At 41.3% G+C, this 21,297-nt stretch overlaps 1 protein-coding gene across 1 annotated transcript in view; it reads left to right on the top strand.

Annotated features, from left to right (window-relative positions):
* The first annotated feature begins 495 nt into the window (after nucleotides 1-495).
* The window catches only part of Octbeta2R (Octopamine beta2 receptor), a 47,150-nt gene continuing 26,348 nt past the window's right edge, over nucleotides 496-21,297 (top strand). The window contains exon 1 of the mRNA XM_018113653.3: nucleotides 496-794. The gene's annotated coding sequence lies outside the window, so the exon portion shown is untranslated. The remainder of the gene's footprint in view (nucleotides 795-21,297) is intronic.

The following is a 21,297-nucleotide window of genomic DNA, read 5'->3' as shown; positions in this document are numbered from 1 at the left end:
CGCGGACGACTTCATTACGCATAATTTACATTTTGTGGCATTTACGTTGAAATTTTAATTGGAATTTACTTTTGGGCAACTTTTTTAAGGGGCTCGTTGTGAAAAGTTTTTGCTGTTTTCCGCCTGTTGACAGCCAAATTTGCCATGTATTTAATGGCTTAGACAGAAGGCTTATTTGTCTGATAATATTTGGCAACGATGCCATAAAAAGTTCCCACCCAATTCGCCCCGCCAGCCCGCGCGACGTCCCACGCCTCGTATGCGCAAACAGACTGTAAAGGTGAGCGTTCATGTAAATGTAAATGCAAATGTAAATTACATTGCGAGCGCTGTTAGGCGTTAACAGAGCAGGCAGAGCACGCCATTCATTGAGTGACTGAGCGAACTTTGAGTGAAACCTGCGCGCCATTCTAAAACGACTCTCAACCGATGCCGATGCCGTTGCCCATGCCGAGGCCGAGGCAGCTCGTCACTCAACTCGCTTGGTTCTGTGCACATTCTGAGCGCGAGTGGCCCTGTTCCGGGCTTCGTGCGGCGCTCACACAAATTCGGCAGTTCATTCGTCTGTTAACCGTCTGCAGTGCTGCCACGTCGTTGTCGTTGTCGTAGTTACGTTCTCATTCGCTTTCGTATGTTGAGAGGAACTGGGCGCGCGACAGCGGCAGCAGCAACAGCATCAACAGCAACATCAGCAATAGCAACAGCAGCAATAGCAGCAGCAGCAGCGTCGACACCCACATTATCGACAGTTAGGCTAAACGAATGCACATTGTTGCATTTGACACACTGCAACGGTAAATCGACGCTATATTTACGTATGTATAAGACGCGCGCGCGTGCCGTTGCGTATACGCAGCGACGGTCATCGGGCGACGCTTGGCTTTCGCGTTCCGCTTCCGCTGCGGGGCCCTGAATTCACGGCGATTCACGGCGCGCCGATTCGCTAAGTGCAATAAGAAAACGCAGCTAGTATGCGGTGCAAATCAAATGCAATGAATACAGCCGAAGAGCAGCCGCCGCGAGCAGCCTTCAAAAGAGGAAACAACAACAACAACAAAAGCGAAACAGAAAAAATACGAGTGAAATAAGTACGCTAGTTTTAATGGCATACAAAACGTACATAGAAACAAACATGTGCAATTGTTGTGCTGTGTGTGTGTGTGTGTGAGTGTGTGCGTGTGTGTGAATATTTTATATTTTGTGCAATTGCATTTTTGTTGTCATTTAGTTTTGAATAATTTCTGTGTGTGAATTCGACATAAAATGTGTTTGCATGTTTTTGTCGCGTAAATATCGAAAAAGCGCACGTTCGAACGATCGCAAAGTTCTAATTACCTAATACTGAATATATGTGTGTGTATGTGTGTGTATGTGTGTATATGTCAAATACAACAGAATGTGGTAGAAGCGCAAGTGTTTAAGTGATTGCAACAAACAAGCTCACACACACACACACCGACACACACACACACACACTGTCATCAACACCCACTGATGGCATCAGGTCCAAGCTGCCAGCCAAATATCAGCGACGCGTCGGTAACTGAGCCAACTCATAAAGCCGAGCCACGACGACTGCCATGAAAGCCATAAGGCACTCAGGCCTGCTCTAGTCATAAGCCAAGTCACATTGCTCTGCACACATTTGTAACGCCGAGCGCCCCGGGCGATGCAATCAAAGTTGCTTCGACTAAACGACAAAGCGGAAGTGTTGATATTGCCGCTGCCTCAGCCTGGCAGCGACTGCGACTGCGACTGAGGCTGAGGCAGCGCCGTTCAAACTGTTGTCGCATAACGACTTAAGCTGTTCAGCACGCAGCGTCAGCGATTCCGGCTGCTTTGCTTTGTACGCCTGGGGCCACACTTCAAGTCACACACACGCACACGCGCGCACACTCGCACACACACACACTCGCAGCCTTAAAGGTCCTTCGCCTTGGTCTTGCTGCTGCCTGTGTGTGTGCCTCGAAAGACTTTGTTTACTTATGCTTTCTATTTATTTTCTATTTATTCGATTTGCATTTCAATCTGGCAGCGTCTGCGCTTTGAAGCGTGGCCAAAGCTCTGAAGATTTCACATTCAAATTTGTCATCCATTTTGTGTATGTGTGTGTGCGTTTGCTGGTGTATTTGCTCACAATTCCATTAAAGCTTTTTCAGCTCGCCTGTCATTTAAAATGGGCTTGTGTGTGTGAATATTATGGCAATCAAATGATTTGTCAGCTCTTGACTTGGCTTAAGGCGACGCGCTGTGACAGCGCCACAAAAGTCGGCAGCATCGCGAACCAGAATCCGACTCAATGGTAAGCAATATAAACTAAAAATAAGTGCTCGATTTTATACTATTTATAAGCCGACTGCAGAGGTCATTCCATCAACTCTTTTCAATTGGCATTAATGTACTCTTTGATATCATTGAATAATTCACTGAATTGAATCAATTGATAAGGCTTGACCAATTGAAATAGATTCCTAGACCAGTTATATTATATACAGCTAAATCATTTAACCTTTTCGTGTATGTATGTGAGAAACACATTTTTAATTCAGAGTTTGTAGAATCAAAAACGTTGCGTTGATGAGGAAGCCGAGTGAAGCTAAACATTTTTAGCTCTTCAGAAATCAATTTTATTTTTATTTTATATTATTATTATTTTTTTTTTTAATTATTATTAATTATACTCTGCTGAATTTGATTCGCTGCCTGATAAGATGCTCCAGAGAGCATTTAACATTTTAGAGAGTGTAAATTGAATTGAATTTAATAATGTATGTGAACACCATTTGAAAGCACTTGGGAATTATTATCTGGATAGAGCACTGGTAGGGGAGCTTTAGGATATAATGGTTTGATTGAAATGTATGTAACAGGAAGCAGAAGGCGTGGCAGACTGGCTAGAGTAAATATATATATATTCCCGTCTAGGATGACTGGTGGAGTCTTTAGAGCTACGTCCATCCATATGACTTCATTTAGAGATTGGAAATTTATATATTAAAAACTTAGTTTCACTTGAATACCTTAGATTAAGCAGCTGCAGATTTTAGATTTATTGCATTGGCTGTCAGCTCTTGATAGTGTGCGGGGTATCTCATTGTCGAGCAGTTGTGTAAAGCTACAACATAATGATAAAACAAATGATTAGAGTCTCTTATATATATGAGCATAATATTATTATTATATAGTACTCATATATCGCATTATATAGTACTCTATGCTCAGTCATGACCTTCTCTCCATGCAGCTATATTTATATATTTTAAAAAAGTATTTTGTTTTAGAGAAACCATTTAAAATTTCAGCAGCTGCATAGCCACAAGCTGAATCGTAAAATGTATTCCTAATTTCATGGCAGTGAGATATAAAATGTTGTGCAGCCATTGCCATTGGCATTGGGCGGGCGGAAACGGAAGTACGCACGGCTCAGTTCGCATAAAATGTCGTCAGCATGGAATAAGCGCAATTAATGCAATTGATTTTTCAGCATAGTAATTTGCATTTTGTGCAATGCGACAGAAAGAGAGAGAGAGAGAGAGAGAGAGAGAGAGAGAGAGAGTGAATGAGAGAGCTCGTAAACTTTTATTGGAAATGCAATTTAAATGGGATTACGAGCACGCAGCGCCACGCCCCCACACGCACCGTTTACAGCTAGGCCAGACCGCATTGTTGGCTCATTAATTATGTTAGTTTGAGTCGCCGTGAGCTAAGTTGTGGCGACCGGGGGCGGGGTGGGCGTCGGGTGTGAGCTGTGGCGTGGCGACATGCATGTATCGGAAATTGAAGCTAAAACAGATCCAGCCACAAGCCGCACGCGCCTCAAGCTGCCGACGAGACGGCGACAAGTGTTGAGCAACGCTTTAAAATGCACGCACGGCACATTGGTGAGCCGGAGCCGGAGCTGGAGCCGGAGAGCGGCAGCACGGGCCAGCGTCTGCCAGGGCGTTGTCGGCAATTTCTTGCTCAATCAACATCAATGGCCCAGGAATTTCCAATGTAATTTACGAGTACGTTCTCAAAGCAATGCCGCCGTAGACACAGAGGATGTCGTCGTCGTTGACATTGTTGTTGTTGTTGGTTGTTTTTCACCGCTGCTGCTTCTGTTGTCGTCAAAGCCAGCTATCAAATGTGTAGTAAGGCAGAAAATTGTCGACAAAAAACCACAGGCGAAGGCGGGCATTGCTCACCGAAATGAGGTTGAGCTTGAAAATCCAGCGGCAGGGCGAGCATTTTCCTTCCACTTGATTTCGTGGCCCTCGGGCAGCCTTTGCACAACTTCAAGACACTCAGAGCCAAAGGAAATGCCCCGACAAAAGCCTCGTTCGCCCGCTTGTTCGCTTGATTAGAAAAGCTGCAAGCGATAAGAACGAACGAACGAAGGCGAATCGCACAAAATAGAATTCTAATTGAATTCGATGTACCGTCGTTGTCTTATGCGCTCCACATGCCACGCGCTGTGCTTTCATTTTCAGTTCACACTCTTTCCATGGCCGGCAGCCAATTGCCTGTCCTCTGTTCCGCTCTGGCCATTTGATGTCCTTGTCCTGTCGGCCAGCGCTGATTTATTGGCCGACTTCAGGGCGGCTCTTTTGGGGGCCACTGCGTCTTATGCTTTTAATTGCCTGTCATCTGAGCAGCCCACCCCAGCACCCGGCTGCTCAGCATATGAAACATAGTCGCCCCCACTGAAGCTCTTCCTCTTCGTGCTTTTCGAAATATTTGGCGCTAACTTCGGTTACAACGTTTTCGAAACTTGTCAATGACAATTATGCTAAGCTAAGCTGTGTGCGTATACATACAGCACTCAGTGTGGTGGCCCGTTGTGTGGTGCTGTTTCAGATTACACAGCAGGCAACCGCAGAAACCGTAGACAGACCCTGCCCCGCCTAAAGAGAGTATATTGCTATGCGTGTGTGTGTGTGTGTGGGTGTATATGTGAAAAACAAATCAAATATTTAAAGCTCAATGAAGCGCACACTTTGACACATGTTAAAGGCGGACGAGGCGGCATTTCAAGTGGATGTCAGGGCCAAGCGCTTGCAGCAGTTGTTTAGAAAAACTTTCATTGATTTGGCTTATCGAAGCAGCTGGCAGCTGGCATGTGGCATGTGGCATGTGGCAAATGCGGTTTCTTTGCAACAGACACCGCATAGATAAGATCGATGAGATATTTCACATAGCTGCATTCGCCTTTGAGTCGCTTGCGGTTTGCATCTGCAGTGCAATTAATTGAATTGAATTAGTTTTAGTTTTGGAATTTTCCATTCAGCTGCCTTATTGCTCGTGTCGAAATTTATGGGATTAATTGAACGTTAATTGGGCCGCACAATTGTCGCATCTAGCGCAGTGAAGCCTCAGCTGAATGGCACTCGCACTGGCCTTGAATGCAGATAGGCAAATCATCATCGATTGGCAAGCGACTGCATTAATTATTCAATTCATAATGCGCAGCCCGCCCGCATAGGTCAAAGGTCGCATGGTAATTGAAACCAGCCAGCTAAAGACTACACACATATTGTTAGCACTGTGACACTAGGAATTCATTAAATCCAATCGAAACGGCGGGAATAAAAGTGTTTGCCTTAATGGGAACGTTGTCAATAGGCAGATAAGCCGCTTAATGTGCTTGATTTCATTGGCTTTCATATGCGATGCAAGTTTTACAAGCCGGTTAGAACGGCCCTAGCGAGTAGCGGACGACCTGAAGATACCCTGTAGCGGTAAGGCCATAAATGGAATGGGAGTCGGTGTTGCTTTTATTTGCTCATTATTGACTTCCAACTTTTGTTTACAGTCAAAGTTTATGTCTGTTACCTAAAAGCCCAGAAGCAATGAGTGTAAATAGTTATGGCCTATAAAACAGTTATGCAAGTTTACTGCTTATAGAGCTAGAGTAAGTTATAAACAAATACTAAAAATTGAACCAGTTTGGCTATAAACAACAGCCGAGATACAACTCGAATACCCTTTAAATTAGAGTTGCATTGCACTCACATTAAAGCTCTCCAAGTTTAGACTCTCCTTGCGAATACTGAGCTGCCATAAGAAGCAAGAAATTTAATTCGGAAAACTATATCTTTGGATGCGGTTGTGGTCTCTGCAGCAGCGTCGAGCGTTTGTTGTGGTTTGTCTGTCCCATTTTGTGGTTCGCATTGAATGCATTGCAAACAATATTAAAGTGGGTCGCCTCGCCGCGTAGACGAGGGTTGGCCTCAGATACGGGCCTGGGCGATTGCTCGCTTATGCCGAGAGTCTGTTGGAGCGTGGCATTTAACCCTTTTTATGAGGCTCATCCAAAATTCGAAAATTCGGGCTGCCAGCACTCAGTGGGAGATAAACAGAAGCAGCGCCTCACTAAAAATTGAATGAAAAACAGAAAAAAAAACCCGTAAAAAAATGCAAAATAGTTGAAAAGTATGCAAATGAGAAAAAGCTGCCAGGCGGCTGAAAGAGTCCTTTGCTATATCTGTTGTTCTGGCCGGGCCAGGAAGGGTGTGAACAAAAAATAAAACAAGAACTAACTGAGTGAGTTTAACACCTGAGCATTGAGCAGAAAATGCGCTTTGCCTGCCGAAAAAAAAGAAGATGAAGAAGATGTGAAAACACAGAAAGAGCTGCAAAGCATAATATAAAAAGCCAAGTTGAAAACACTCTGCAGCAAAGGATTTGGAAATGAAAAGCAAACAAAAGGCCACAAACTTTGCAGAGTGACTTCTGCCAAAGCCAGATTAAAGGCAGATGGACAGATTTCGGAAAATGCGTAACAGGTTTGCAGCTTACGGCTCAAAGCCAGCCAGCCAGCGGCCTGATTAATCGAGAAAACGAAAACAGCGACAAGCAGTGCTAACTGTTCCGGCTATTCCATATTTCGCACACTTGCCACTGCAGCATTTAAATTAAAATAACTTCCCAGGCCACCCAAGCGTGCAGCGCATTAAAAACATACAGAAGCAAGCTGAACTGAAAAATAAAATAAGAAAGAAAACAAAATCTGACAACAACAAGTGCTGAAAACAAATCGCGCAGTGCCACAGCGAAATGAAAATTTAAAGCCCAGACTGCAGCAGAACTTGGCAATGCAAATGAATTAAAAAACTTTAATGAAACCTATCTGCAGTCAAAGAAAATCGCTCAACTTTTAATTAGTTTGCCATGCAACCAGCGAGCCTCAGCCGGGTCGGCTGAAAGGTGAGCTGAGGGCTGTGGCCGGGGGCAGGTGGGATTGGGTCACTTGCTAGACAGGCTTATAGCTTAAGGTTCTGCTTCAAATTACCCCACTCTCTCTCTCACTCTCTCTCTCTCTCACTCTCTATTGCTCTCTCTCGATTCGAGTCTGCTCTTGCCAGCACAATTCGACGCAGCTGCTGTCAAAGTTCAAGAAGCCAGCCGAGTAGCACAACAAATTTGAGTTTGTTTTCACAGTGAGCACATCGAACACAAGTACAGAAACAAAAGCAAATACAAAAGTGAATATGAATATCCGACTCTTAATTGACTTTGCCCAGCAGCTGTGCGGCTGCAACAGCCAAAACACGACAGAACACGATAAACGCCAAGTCAAATTAATTGAATATTGTGCAAACGTCATTCTCGCAATGCAATGCAACAAAAAGAAAAAAAAAAAAAACAAAAATCTCCTAGATGGAAGGGATGCAAGTTGTAAAGTGAGAAGCCAGGAGGAGGGGGGAATAATCAATAATGAACATAATACCTTCTCGCAAATCAGTTAAATTACTCTTGCTCATTAGCAAAAAATAAATAAGAAAAGGCTTGATTACTTGCAAGCGAGACTTTCAATTTAAATTTATTTAATAGACAGGGAATGTGATTTACGGTAGAGAGTATAAATATATCTCTTGATTTTAAGCTTTTTCTCAGAGAATAATCTTGAAAATCTGCCTTTTAATTTGCACTGAAATTAAAAGTATTAGCTGATAATTTCGATTTAATCACACTTAATTGAACTTAATTTTGAATAATTGTGATTGGCATGCATGAGATGATAGCGCTGCAACTTAACAATTCCACTCCATCATCAGAGCATATTTCACATCGATTTGTGTAAGTTTTCCCATTTTAATTATCATTCATGATTTGTTCACCCCACAGCCACAGGCCGGCATATCAGCTGTGAAAAATCTTCTTATCAAACTTGTTTGACAGGTATTATTCGGCTGGCTCGTACAAGATCTGATAGGGGCAGCTGAGCTGCAGTCGCTCCCAGCTCATTCAATTGCCTTGCTCGCCCCTCCGATACCCTGTAATTGTCATGCGCATGCCAAATAGCATGTTCATAGATAAGAGAACTCGCTGGGTAGCTGGCAGTCGAGCTGCCTGTGTATTCTCGCACTTGTGTATTCATTCACATGCTCGAACATTGTTGTTGGCCTCACGTTTATCTGGCCCGACATGGGCTTCATTCATGCTAAGCCGCATTGTGTTTATTTGTTTTCATTAAGCCGCAATGCGTTGCCAAAACGCCTGAGCACAGCACAACAACTCATTAGAAGCACTGGCGCGGCTCGTACGAGTGTGTAGCAAATGGTTCAGCTGTTGTTGTTGTTGTTGTGGCAATCGCCGCAAACAAATATAGCCTCGCAAACGAATATGACATCGCCTTTGGCAGCGGCAAACCATATTTTAATATGCCTGGCCAGCTGCAGCCGTAGACGAGCTTTATGGCCAATTATCTATTCTATGGGCCCATTAATGGCTGAATCGAATTTTGAATGGTTTCTGGGAAAAGACGAGCCAGCGACAGGGCGACGACTATCGGAGGTTTGGCTGGCCGTGTCAAGTGCTTTGGGGAATACATTGTAAAGTTGGGCGTGCGCATCGTAATGCGTAGATAATACGCCACTTCCAGGCCCCTATATCCCGCATAGTTATCGGCCGTAATTGGCCGACTGTGCAGTTGTGGATGGAGGTCCCTCCTTCCTGGTCAGCCAGCCAGACCGAACACTTTGCCTCTTTACGACGACAACATATTACATTTAATTGACAATGGCGGCAGCTGAAGCCAGCGCCAAGTTTATGGAGCTCAAATGTCCCCTGGGCACTTCCAATGAGAGTTGCCGCGCATAATATTTGGCAATAATGCTGGAAATATACCTGAAACACAGCCGAAAAGCATTTGACATCTGTTGCAGATGATTTTTTATGCACTCGTAATTGAAACAGTTGTTGCCCAGCCTTTAGCATTGCGAGTTTATTCACACAAACCGCAAATATTTTTGAAATTGACTCTGCACAATAAACAACTGTTAATAGTGTTGATAAACAATTAAGAAGGCTTGAATTTTGCGTGCCCAGCTCCGAGATACCTTGTACTTTACGTTTGAATATTTTGCCAACATTTTTGAAAATTTTTAATTTTTTTTTTATATAGCATCCCATCTCCCATAAGTAAAAAGTTTATTTTCTATTTTGTATTTTTTTTTTCTTAATTTTCAATTTAATACAGAAAAAACAGGGTATTTTCTTTGAATACTTAAATAATCTTAATATGTAAAATAACAATTTACGTCTACATTAAAGAATTCATTTTTATTATTCAATAAAATATTGTGCAAGTGCTTTATATTATTTATTATTATTATGAATTCAAGTGTAAGGTAACTTGATAGCTGGGAATTTGTTGTTCTGTTTGACCATGTGTTAAGTAATGCAGTTCTACATAGATAATATATACATATATAGATAATATATGCATGAGCAGAAATTGTATGCAATTGCAGCTAAGGTCAAGTTTTTACGACACTTTTTCCTAATAATAATAAATTTGTTATGTGTATTTAATAATCAACTCAATCACAGATAGCTGCCATATATAAACCTATAAATATATATATTTATATATATTTATTTATTTCTGCTGATGCGCTCTGGCTACACATGATTTCATATGCCGTTCGCCAAATCGCAGCGACTTGTTGTTGTCATTATTGTCATCATTATTGCTGTCGTTGTTGTTGTTACTGTTGTTGTTGCTGCTGTTGTTGCTTTAGCTGTTGCCATCGGAGCGCGCCCTGGGTGTCGTTTTGCATCAAGTGCAACGGCGATGGCCGCCGGCAGCCTCCGTGTTTGCTGCTGTTGCTTTCCGTTTGACTGGCTGCAAATGTAATTAAGACGTGATGGAATTTTCATCAATTAATTTTATTTTAATTGCCGTGCCACATGAGTCATTTGCAACGCCCTATTAACCGGGCGTTTATACATTCAAATATTTGCCGCCATCCGAGCGGCATTTATGAATTGTCCAAGCAAGAAGCTGAACAATATTGAATTCAATTTGAGCTACGCATGTTAACTTATTTAATGAAATTATGCATACGCCCTGTGGCCAATTGGCTGCAAAACTCCTCATTCGATCCGACATTACACGCTTGTTCTTGCAGTGTGTGACATCAATAGCCGCTGCATCAGACCTTCATCTGCTGCCAGAGCTTCTTGCATGCGGCATTCATTCACAAAAGCAATTGCTGACTGCGGGCTTAGCTTATTATGAGTGATGTATGGGCGCCGCAGCTTGAATTTCCGAGTCGCTCTATTTATAAGTGCATGTGTAATCAGCAGACATTGACAGCAACTGAGACTCTGACGGCGACTGCGACTGCGACTGCGACAGCGACTACGTGCGGTCCGTCGAACGCGAGCCACATATGAACACGTACCGCAATTGAAATTCATAGATGCCAGTCTCATACACACACACACACACATACGTGTGTGCAGATGTAGATATACATACATTATTTTATTCACTCATCGCATATAATAAGTATATAATAATGCTTTTGTGTTCGTTTTATACAAATTTATACATATTAAGTTCTTAAGCATTTGGTATGCAAAGTGCGAGTGCGTTTCATTACTAGTTTCATAGTATATATGTGTGTGTGTGTGTGTGTGTTTGTGGGTGTGAGAGCGTAACGAAATGCTTAACCGACATCTCTATTATCAACGCAACAGAAATCGAGGCTGCTGCTGTTATCAGCTCTCACTCAGTCAACTTTTGTAGTTCGACAACTATTTCTGGTTCGAGCTTGATTTAGTTTTGCTTTGCTCGGCTGAGCAGCAGCGAATTGTTTCGAGGATAGTTTCAGATATATAAAGCGTGCTAACTGCTCTTCAGCTTGTCTGCACTTATAAAACTTGAGACTTGGCAATAAGTGCTTCAAGTCTAAGAGCAGTTGCTTAAAGTGTTTGATAAACAATTGGATAACAAGTTTGTTTTTTGTTTTCATTAGTGAATAAACAATTTTTATATGAAATTAAATGTTTTCATATATTGATCATAATTTAATGTATTTTTGATTTCCCCTCTAATTGAACATTTTATATTTGAATTCGATTTAAAAGTTTTGCTTGATTTCACTCAAAAAATTCAAACTAAATTTATATTTTTACAGAAAAGAAAAATACCATTAGATTGGATTGGTTTGAAAAGTTTTTGATACTCTTATTTCTTATTTCTTATGCATATTTCATATGTAGATATATTTTCCGATTTATTTTGTTATGTATTTTTAAAAAAAAATTTTATTTAATTTTATGTATTCTAATCCATAATAAATTAATAAATTTACCCATTTTGGCATTCCTTTATGCAGTGCATTCGGCAGTCGTTGTGCGGCTGTACGCGCAGCTCTTCAATGATTTATTCGAGACAAAATGCACATGAAAATGCCAGAAGAGGTCTCTGCCAGCGGCGCAGTCGACGCTGCACTAAAAATACTCAGTGGCGTTCACTTACGTTTGGTATTTTTATTTGATTTCATTTAATTGCTCTGCTCAGTTGTTGTTGTTGTTATTGTTGCTGTTGTTGTTGTTGACTGCTGCCGTTGCTGCCTTGTTAAAGTGTTTTCATTTAATTTTGTGTGGCTCAAGTTCATGGCCCCAAACACATATAAAGCGCTTCCTCAGTTGAACGGGGCAGCAAGCGTTGCCGTTGTTGTCATTATGCTGCGTTCAATTAACCAAAAATGTATTTCGGCTCTTGGGCTTTACGTCACATTGGCAACAATAATTCAAAACAGAAACATAAACAGAAGCTGAAGCAGAAGCAGAAGCAGTAACAATGCCATCAATTTGCTGGCCCATTTATTGAGCACTGTGCGTTCGGCTTGGTAATTGATTTTGACTGCCCTTTGTTAATGCGATAAGCGGCCCACAAAGCTCGATGAGAAATTGATTGCACCTTCAGGCTGAAATGAAGCGCTCATATGTCGCTCGTTTCTGAATCTGGCTCGGGCTCTGACATTGAGACTGCAGCGGCATGTGCAATGCGGCGTATGAGCGATGCCAATGCTCGCTCTCTCTCACCCTCTCTCTCTTTGTGTGTCTGTAAATTTGACTGACGATTGTGCATCATTTAGTCATGATGTCCATGTAAATCTGACGCCACTAGTGCCCATCCTCCTCTCCGCCCCCTCTCCCACAATTGAATGCACCCACGTGCCAGTGTGCAAGCGCTGCTCGATTCATGCCAGCACAGTTCACATGCTGGCGATTGCCCAGGAGCACGGCGACACGATTATCTTTCCTCTTTTGTGGCTCATCAGTCAGCCAATCAATTCTGTTGCCGCAAACAAGTCAAGCCCCTCTCTCAGTCAGCGGCAAACATTCGCTGACTGCTACGTCATCAGCAACAACAACAACAACAACAACAAGAGGAAGAGCGACTGACCGACAGTCGCTGCTCTTGGCAGTTGCAGTGATTTTTATGTCTCCGGTTCTAATTAGAAATTGTACATTGGCTGACATTGAGCGTTGATTTATATGAAATGCGAACAGATTTTTTGCCTGGGTTCCCACAGACAATCTCACAGTCTCTCCCCCCCCCCCCTCTCTCTCTCTGTGTGTGTAGACGTGTATTAGGGGCTGGTTTATCATTCGTCAAGCCAATGACTGATGACTGCTTTCCTAATTGTTCGCAGCGTAATTTTTGCTACGTTCGTTAGACCTGCAATGCAATTAGCATACAAAGCACGTAGCGTATTCAGAGTGAAATGAAATTTGTATTAACACAATTGTCGTTGTTGTTGTTGCCAGATTTAGTAACTGTTTTTGCCTTACGCCATTTAGTGTCAGCAGTTAACTCTCGGTGTTTTTGTCACTTCCACCACCACCCACCAGCCATCCATTGTCTAGCAGCGAGAGATTCACATTTAGTCGCCGGCTTCGACTCCACGCTGCTGTCTTTCCAAATGAGTCGAGGGGCTTTTTACAGCCGAGGCGAACCTTTTTATGGCCATTAAATGCGATTCATCAGCGATGTGGCTAAATTTTCACAGTCAATGCCCAGGCCACACGGCATCAATTGACAGCTTATGAGCTTCCCGACTGGCCTCAGCAGCAGCGGGGGCAGCAGCAGCGGCAGTTGTTCACGTTCATTGCTTTCGATATAAATAACAAAATATAATCAAAATAAACATGTACAAAATATACGGAAAATATTTTCAATTTAGCTTAAAGCTTCATTTTATAAATATATATAGAAATAGATGTACTATGCATATGATGCATATATGAAAAATAAACCTATATTTGTATTTCAGCTCAATTTAAGCCACTCATTACAGGTGAATGCGATTCAAGAGAATATGGCTCGATTGATTTTTAATAATTCAAATTTAATCCAGCTGCAACAATTGCTTTTTGCTGCAAATCAAATGTTGGGAGTCATAGCTGGATGCCTCAAATATGAATCAAATCTAAGCCGTTATTGCAAAGATAGATCATGCATTCATATTTAAATTTTATTTAAAATGGATTGATTAGTCGGCATGAGATGGTTGTCAGGATTGCCTTGAGTCATCTTCATAGGATTGAAATGCTTGGATAAGCCTTCTTTGAACCTAGGGCATTAAACGGCCTTCGTCTGCTTGTACTTAGGAGATTAGGTTTTTAATATTTGTATAGATAATATTAATATAATAATAAAATAATATATATGTATATTAATTTATATAATAATTAATACAAATTTCGACTAGATATACTAGATTCTTACTCAATAACGAAAGTTTTCCGCCTTCAATAAATGCAGACAATCAATATACTCTATTCATTTGCCTATTGAGCATTCATATATTTAAGATTACTTTTCAAATTTCACTTGTTAATAAGCATTACTGAGCAATGAATTACAAAGCGAAATACACTTCAATTACCGAGCACAGTTTGCTTTGTAGCGGGAGTTGAAAATGAAATGAATTTGCATATGTTTATATATGTTTATACGTATTTAATGGGACTTGCCTGCTTTGTCTGGAGCTGTTTAGTAAAAGTAGTTTCTTGTGAGCCTTAAGGTTCCAGCTATCACACTAGGGCCTAACAGCTGCTGTTGTCGACCTCTGACACGAAAAACTCATTAGGAATGTGACCCGTGCCGTTGCGGCCCTGGATGGCGAAATGCTCACAGATGTAAATTATGAAAATTGTGCAAATTTGACAAGTCGTAAATGTTGGCCTGCCAGCTGACAGATTCTCGCCAGCAGCCGCAAGTGTGGGCGTGTGTGTGGCTTAATCAAATTATAGTTGCATTGCTCCAATCACTTGAATAGACAAAGGCAGCAAATTGCGAAATGAATATTGAATTATGTTCTGCTTTTCATATTATGTACTTTGCTGCATTATAAAGTCGACACCAATGAGGCCCATTTAAGTTTAATTATGGCATTAACATGCACACATTGTGTGGGCATTGACACGGCGCTTACAGTCTCCAATTAATGAGGTTTCCCATTCAGATCAATTGAATTAGTGTCGAAAAGAAAAATAAAGGAGGAAAACTATTGCACGTCAGCTGGTTGATGCGTAACAGGGCAGACCGCAAACGAAAATTAAATGTGAGCAAACAGAAGCCTCTTTGACCGCAGGCCAGACAGCCAGACCCTCTCCATATGCTGCAGGATATCAAATTAATTCAATAAAGCAAACAATCTGGCAACAAAAACTGTAATTTCATTAGGTAAACATTGCAATGCATTTGTTCGAGTCCCCTGCGCCAATTTACCTGATCCAAATGCTAGCTAGCCCCAGTTCAAAAGGTTCCAAAGTTCAAGTTTGCTAATTAATGTTACGCCTCTGGCTACACACTATATATACATATATATATACATGTATGTATATACACATGTTCAGCTATGCATAACATTTATATTTCGTGATGCGGCCTCCATTGCAAATGTGCCGAAAACCAAAATCAATAAATATTATTGCCCGACTCGAAAACGTTCGGGCGTTGAGCACAAATGCGATTTTAAAGATAGCCAAAATTAATAAAAATCGCATCCAATTGGGTAGCCAAAGGCGCGTAAACATGTCCAAATACGTGTAATTTATGTTCAAATATATATTTTTTGATTTTTCTGTATTTATGCTTAAGAGAGCATATATCAGAGCTAAATGAATTGCCTGAGAGACTTTTGTTCCTATGCAGTTAATGGAACTACGACTCTCTGTACCCTAAATTTTTTTGCAATTGAATATACAGAGTATAAATATGTTGTATTTATATACAGAATAGTATAGAAATAAAATCCTTATAGCTATAGCTCGCAAACTATGGGTATTTCCGACTGAATAATACTCATTCATGGCTCAAACATACAAATCGTCAGTTAATGACGCTTCATTTTATGCTTTATGTCTATAGATTGTATACTATATTATATAATATCATCATATAACAATTTACACAGCATTTTGCTATGCTATTTTCCCAGGCTTTGTAATGTATGTTCGTTTAAAGAAACAAAAGTTACATGTATAATATATATATGTATGTATATAACAACTTTTCGACCTCGGCTCAAACGCTATTCGGAAAATCGTATCGCTATTGTGATGAATGCTCATTATTATTCATGCGCTATTATAACTCAAGCGGCTATTCAAAATATTCTATTTCACACGTACTATAAATAATTTATTATATTTTTATGTCGTAAATACAGCTTGCTTAATTTAATATAAGACGTAAAATATATTATGCGTACATTATATTATATTATAAAGTTAAAAATAAACACAGTACAAGCACATTCCATATATGTATATATATAAAAGTAAAACCGACTTTTTAGCTAGTTTTTAATAAAAGCTGTCATAAAACAAAAATCCATAAATTACATGAATATTTTTGACAGCTCTGAATTGAAGCTTTTATTACATGCATTTAAATTTTCAAATTGTTGTTGTAGCTGCCTTTTTTTTTTTTGCTTATCGTGGTTTTTAATATCGTAGACTAAATTTGACACATTAAATTATCGCATAAGCGTTTTGTGGTCGCATAATTAACGCCCACAAATTTCGGGCCAAATGCAATTAGCTCTGCTGCTCGACAATATCGAGTTTGACACTTTTGTCGGCTGGCCGCAGCGTGCGAAAACTGTGTCGCGATATTTAGCGATGATAAATTGTTTGATATTATGATGGCCCATTGCTCTCTGACTGTTACACAGTTCAACTGCCGCTGCGGCAGCTGCTGTTGACCTGTTTATTTGCAGTAGGGGTGTTCACAGCAAATATGAAAAGCGGAATTGTGTGTTCCATTCCTTCACTTAAATATATGATTTATATATATTGAGCTGCGTCAGTCGGTGCCTGGACATATCAATTTCTTCCCAAAGAGAGAATACTCTCAATTTGCGCATTGTTCGAGCAGCTGAAATGGAAAATGCAGAGTATATACATATATGTTGATTTAAATTGGGTTCCACAGCCATTACAGCTGCTTGTGCTGCCCTGCATATTTGTCTGCCCTTAGCTGATGCATTTACTCAACGTTGCATGACGCAGTCGACGACTGCCAACAGGTATTTTCCTGCCCGATTGCAGTCACCCTGAGCACTTTGCTCAAATTGAAAAGAAATTAAAAGCAAATAAAACGCAGCACAGCTACAGCTACCAAGCGACTATTTGTTGGCTGTCTGAGCTGTCCATAAATAGGAGCTGGCTTGCAACGAGCTGAGTGAGTGATGGAAGAAACAAAATGCTTTAAGTCAGAGCCTTCAGAATGCCAACGATAGCCAGGCAGAACAGGTGGGGCTGGGTCGGCCGATGTTGATGCTCTTTTATGAATGTTATCTACTTTGTTTCTTACCCATTTCTCTGCCACCTGTCTCGCCTCCTCTCTCTCTCTCTCTCTCCCTCTCTCTCTCCCTCTCTCTCTCTCGCTGAGGACTTGGACGCTTGACTTTTATTTTTTTTCATCATCCAGCCTGTCTGAGCTGGCGTCAGCTCGAAACGCCACTTGCGTCAACTTTACTGTTAACTGCTCTAGCAACACCCACAGCACCCATAAAAGCCACAAAACAACAGCAGCAACACCAGCAACACCAGCAACAACAACAACATTGCTGCATCTAATACACGGAGATTGTCTGTCACTTGCGGCTTGACGTCGCATTTCACGCGCTTTTCACTTGAGCATCGCGCAGCAGCCAAGCATTAGACTAGAACTATTTCGCTTGGTAAATGCGGTTTTGTTCAGATGGCAGATATTTTCGCGAATGCCACCATAGACCATAGACTGTAGCCATATATCCTAAGTCTAAGCCTAAGCTCAGGCAGTTATTTCATACATTTTACGCTCAAAGAAATATGAATGCAGCTTGCTTGGCTTCATTTCTGATAGGGCTGGCTAAAAGGAAGCTCTAACAAGAAGAAGGATAAGTTTGTATTATATTTTAGAGCATATTGAAAACATTTAAAGACATTTGAATTTAAGCTCAAATTAATATTTGTCTGCCTGAAAGACTTAATGATCAAAATAATTCCATTTTAATGTTAAAAATTTGTCTTTGCGTTTTACAGACGCAACTAGATGAAATTGATGTGAACAGCATTTGATTTGATGGGAAAGTGTTTAAATGAATTTGTGACAAATTCCCACATTGGATAAATCCATTTCTTAAATGCTCTGCCAGTCTGCAACGTAACCAAACCGCATTCATTTGTGTCGCCGCAATAGTCGAGATGAGAGACATTTTCCAAAGCCGAGCTAGGCGAATGCAAGGCGCAGCCATTGAATGTGCAACGCTTTTCACTGAAATTGAATGCAGCTATTGCCAGCTCGCTCACTCTCTCTCTCTCTCTCTCTCTCTCTCTCTCTCCCTCTCTCTCTTCTTTGCAAAGGAGAACCCAACTGACAACGTCCATGTGGCTGGGTAGGGGAGGGAGCATCGACTGTATCTTTTTGTGCATAAATTGTAAAGCGGCAAAATGTGAATACACGTGCAGCTGTACCTGTCCCACTGTAACTGGTTCCACTGTACGGCTCTATCTCACAGCGAGGTGTTGCTGAATGCGTAATGCTGTCGCTTCACGTTTCGGCTCCTGCACACTTTTATGTGCAACACGGCGTGCTCGACAACATTTTATGTTTGTGGCACAAATTCCCAGCACTACTCTCGGCAACAGCACTCAAATGCCTCGCGGTCTTTCTAACTGGGCGTGGTCCATGGCAGGTGTGTGGTGCGTGATGTGTGCGCCGGAGTACGCTTTAATCGCATGCGCCCTGTTCTCTCGCACTGTACTTAGCCTCGTTTGGGTCTAATTAAAATTAAAATTTGTTCCTTTAATGAAAAACTTGTGTGCAGCAAGCCTCAGATACCATTTGGAATAACTCGGGCGCCGCGACTCTGTTATGCGGCATCTCGCCCGACTCGCTTGACAAATGGCACAGGCGAAAAAGTCACGTAGCCGCACTGTGTGCTCGTGATAGCAGCGATATTCGCAATTCTGGCCTTAGTCACAACATCAGTCGACTAACCGATTTTCCACGCGCACACCAAAAGCTGTTTGGGTATTTAAGGGTTCTAGAAATTTCACAGATTTCTAAAAGCTTCCAAGAATGCAACGGTAGTAGATATAAATATTTATAATATAAAATATATAAAAATATATAATATATAAATATTTATAATATTAAAAAAAATAGTACTAAATAAAAAGAAGACAAAAATATAAAATATATATTAAAAATTTAGGAATTTTACAAAAAATATTTTCATTGAATTTTTTATATAAAATAAATAATATATAAAAAGAAAAAAAAAAAAATAATTTTAATTATTTATAATATTAATATTATTATTATACAAATTGAATAAAATATTAATATAATGATATATTTCTTTCTTATATTTTTATTATTTTCTGCTAATTTTATACAACATAATCAATGAGTAACACACCTAGAAATTTTACAACATATGTTCAGCAATATTCCCAGCTCTGCTGCTTAGCTGGGCCCATCTACGTCAACTGCTGGCCATTTTGGCTTTGCCAACATTTTGTGCTGTCGCATGTCCTTTTCGCTTGTTGATAGCGCCTGCCAAATATGAGCGCAAGGCTGACAGCCGTCGCACTGTTTAAGGCACAAATCAGCGAAACGAGTTTCCTCAATAAACTCGAAACATTGCTCGGCAAACAGGCTGAAGGCAAGGGTACCATGACAGGCGACAGCCATAACGGTGACAGCGATAAATTAAATGTTAATTTGAATTTACCGTTCAGTGACACGAACAGGCAACACACACACACACACACACACACCCATAGTTAGACAAAAACTCAGACTCAGACTGATGGGGCGCAAAGAGCGCCAACTGCCAGGCTAAATGAAACGTACAAGAATCGAAATCGAAACCGAAACGAGAATAAAACTTTATGCACGAAAATTGCCGTTAACGCGACAATAAACAGCAACAAGAACGAAACTAAAGGGAAAACAAAACGAACATAAACTCGTAAGGACATTGAGCACATGGCCTTCAGAGGATATGTGCTCGGATATACATACATACATACATACATATATGGAGGGCTGTCTGTGTCAGTGTGCAGAATGGCGGTGCCTTCAAATTTAAGTTAGTTGCTCGAAATTTCATTGTTAATGCGTCCGGCGGGCTCCCTCGAGTCGGGCAAAAGGGGCGACAGTCACTCTTGTGCCGCGCTGCACAATGGCCAACCCGAAAAAGTTTCGGCCAGACCTAGACTTAAAATTTATTGCCAAAGTTGGCCCAAGAAAATATATGCAGCTTGTAAACTTGGCCACATTGCCGCCATTGGCGGCCCATTTGAAATGCTAAATGTGCTCCAAAGTGTTACACTGACCGCATTCCAGGAGCCCGAAACGCCGCATATTTGTCAAACGGTGCCGTCGCCCCGATAAACAGGAAATGATACCCAAAAGCCAAAGCCAAAGCCAAAGCCAAAGCGAAAGCGAAAGTGGCCCAACGATCGCATCATAAAGCCTGCGAAATTGCCTTACCCTGTCCTGGCTGTCCGGGCTGAAAAGTTCAACGCAGACAGACAAAAAGCAAATAAAGCTAGCCGAATCTGACAAAAGCCGGGCCAAAAAACTTGTAAGCCCCTGTAATAAATACCGAGGCTCAAACGTCACCAGCAACTCGTCCTGTTTCGTCCTGCGCTCGCACAGCCCGGGCTGAAGTTTGGCTTGTTCATGTTGGACCTACGATTTCAGTTGAAATCTGTTGTTGTTTCTCTCTCTCTCTCTCTCTCTCTCTCTCTCTGTGTCTTTCTATCTCCCTCCTTTTTTTTTGCTAAAGCTTGCCTTGATCTACTTTGCTGCTGCAGGGCCGTCAGACGGCACTCAGCGTTCCAACTCAGCAAGCAAATGGGCCGATTTCGCTTTGGCCTGACTTTCGCAAGGATACACACAAATTAATAAATGTGCTTGTGTGTGTGGGCGTGTGCTTAACTTTGATGTGAAACGATTTGTTGGCTTGTGCTGAAATTAAAAATTGCCCAGCTGGCAATTGTAATCACAATAGATGAATTAATGAAATACCAAAAAAAGAAAGAACAAAAAAAAATTGTTTTTAATCAATATTCAGAACTAAAAAGCCTTTGTTAGTTTCGAGCATGTCAAACATTTGGTATGCAGACGAAAATTGAATTTTCCACAGGCTTCCGGCTAGCAGAAAAAGTCCCTTTGAATTCATAATCATATGCAAACAAGGCTTGACCAGCGCTCGGCGCTTGGCGCTCTGCGGCAATTGTCAGGGGAGCTGCCGCAGGCCATTGCATATTTGATTTTTTGGTTTGCAACAATTTTTGCACCTTTTGGGCTTTGTGGCAGCAGCAAATGGCATTAGCCAGTTGTCGAGCTGTGTTGGCTATCCATTAGCCGCAGTCGGGCGAACAAATGCAAATGCCACACTGATTGACAGAAGGCAGCAGCAGCAGCAGCAGGAGCAGCAGTTCGTATTGATACATCAGTTATTTTTGTTGTTTCCTGCGTCAGTTACTCTGTCAGTGATTCTC

The sequence above is a fragment of the Drosophila navojoa genome, chromosome 2, assembly GCF_054131105.1.
Source record: "Drosophila navojoa isolate 15081-1374.11 chromosome 2, UAZ_NAV_1.0, whole genome shotgun sequence".
In the NCBI taxonomy this organism is placed as follows: domain Eukaryota; kingdom Metazoa; phylum Arthropoda; class Insecta; order Diptera; family Drosophilidae; genus Drosophila; species Drosophila navojoa.
Note: the sequence above shows the minus strand (reverse complement) of the source record. Positions and strands in the feature narration are given on the sequence as shown.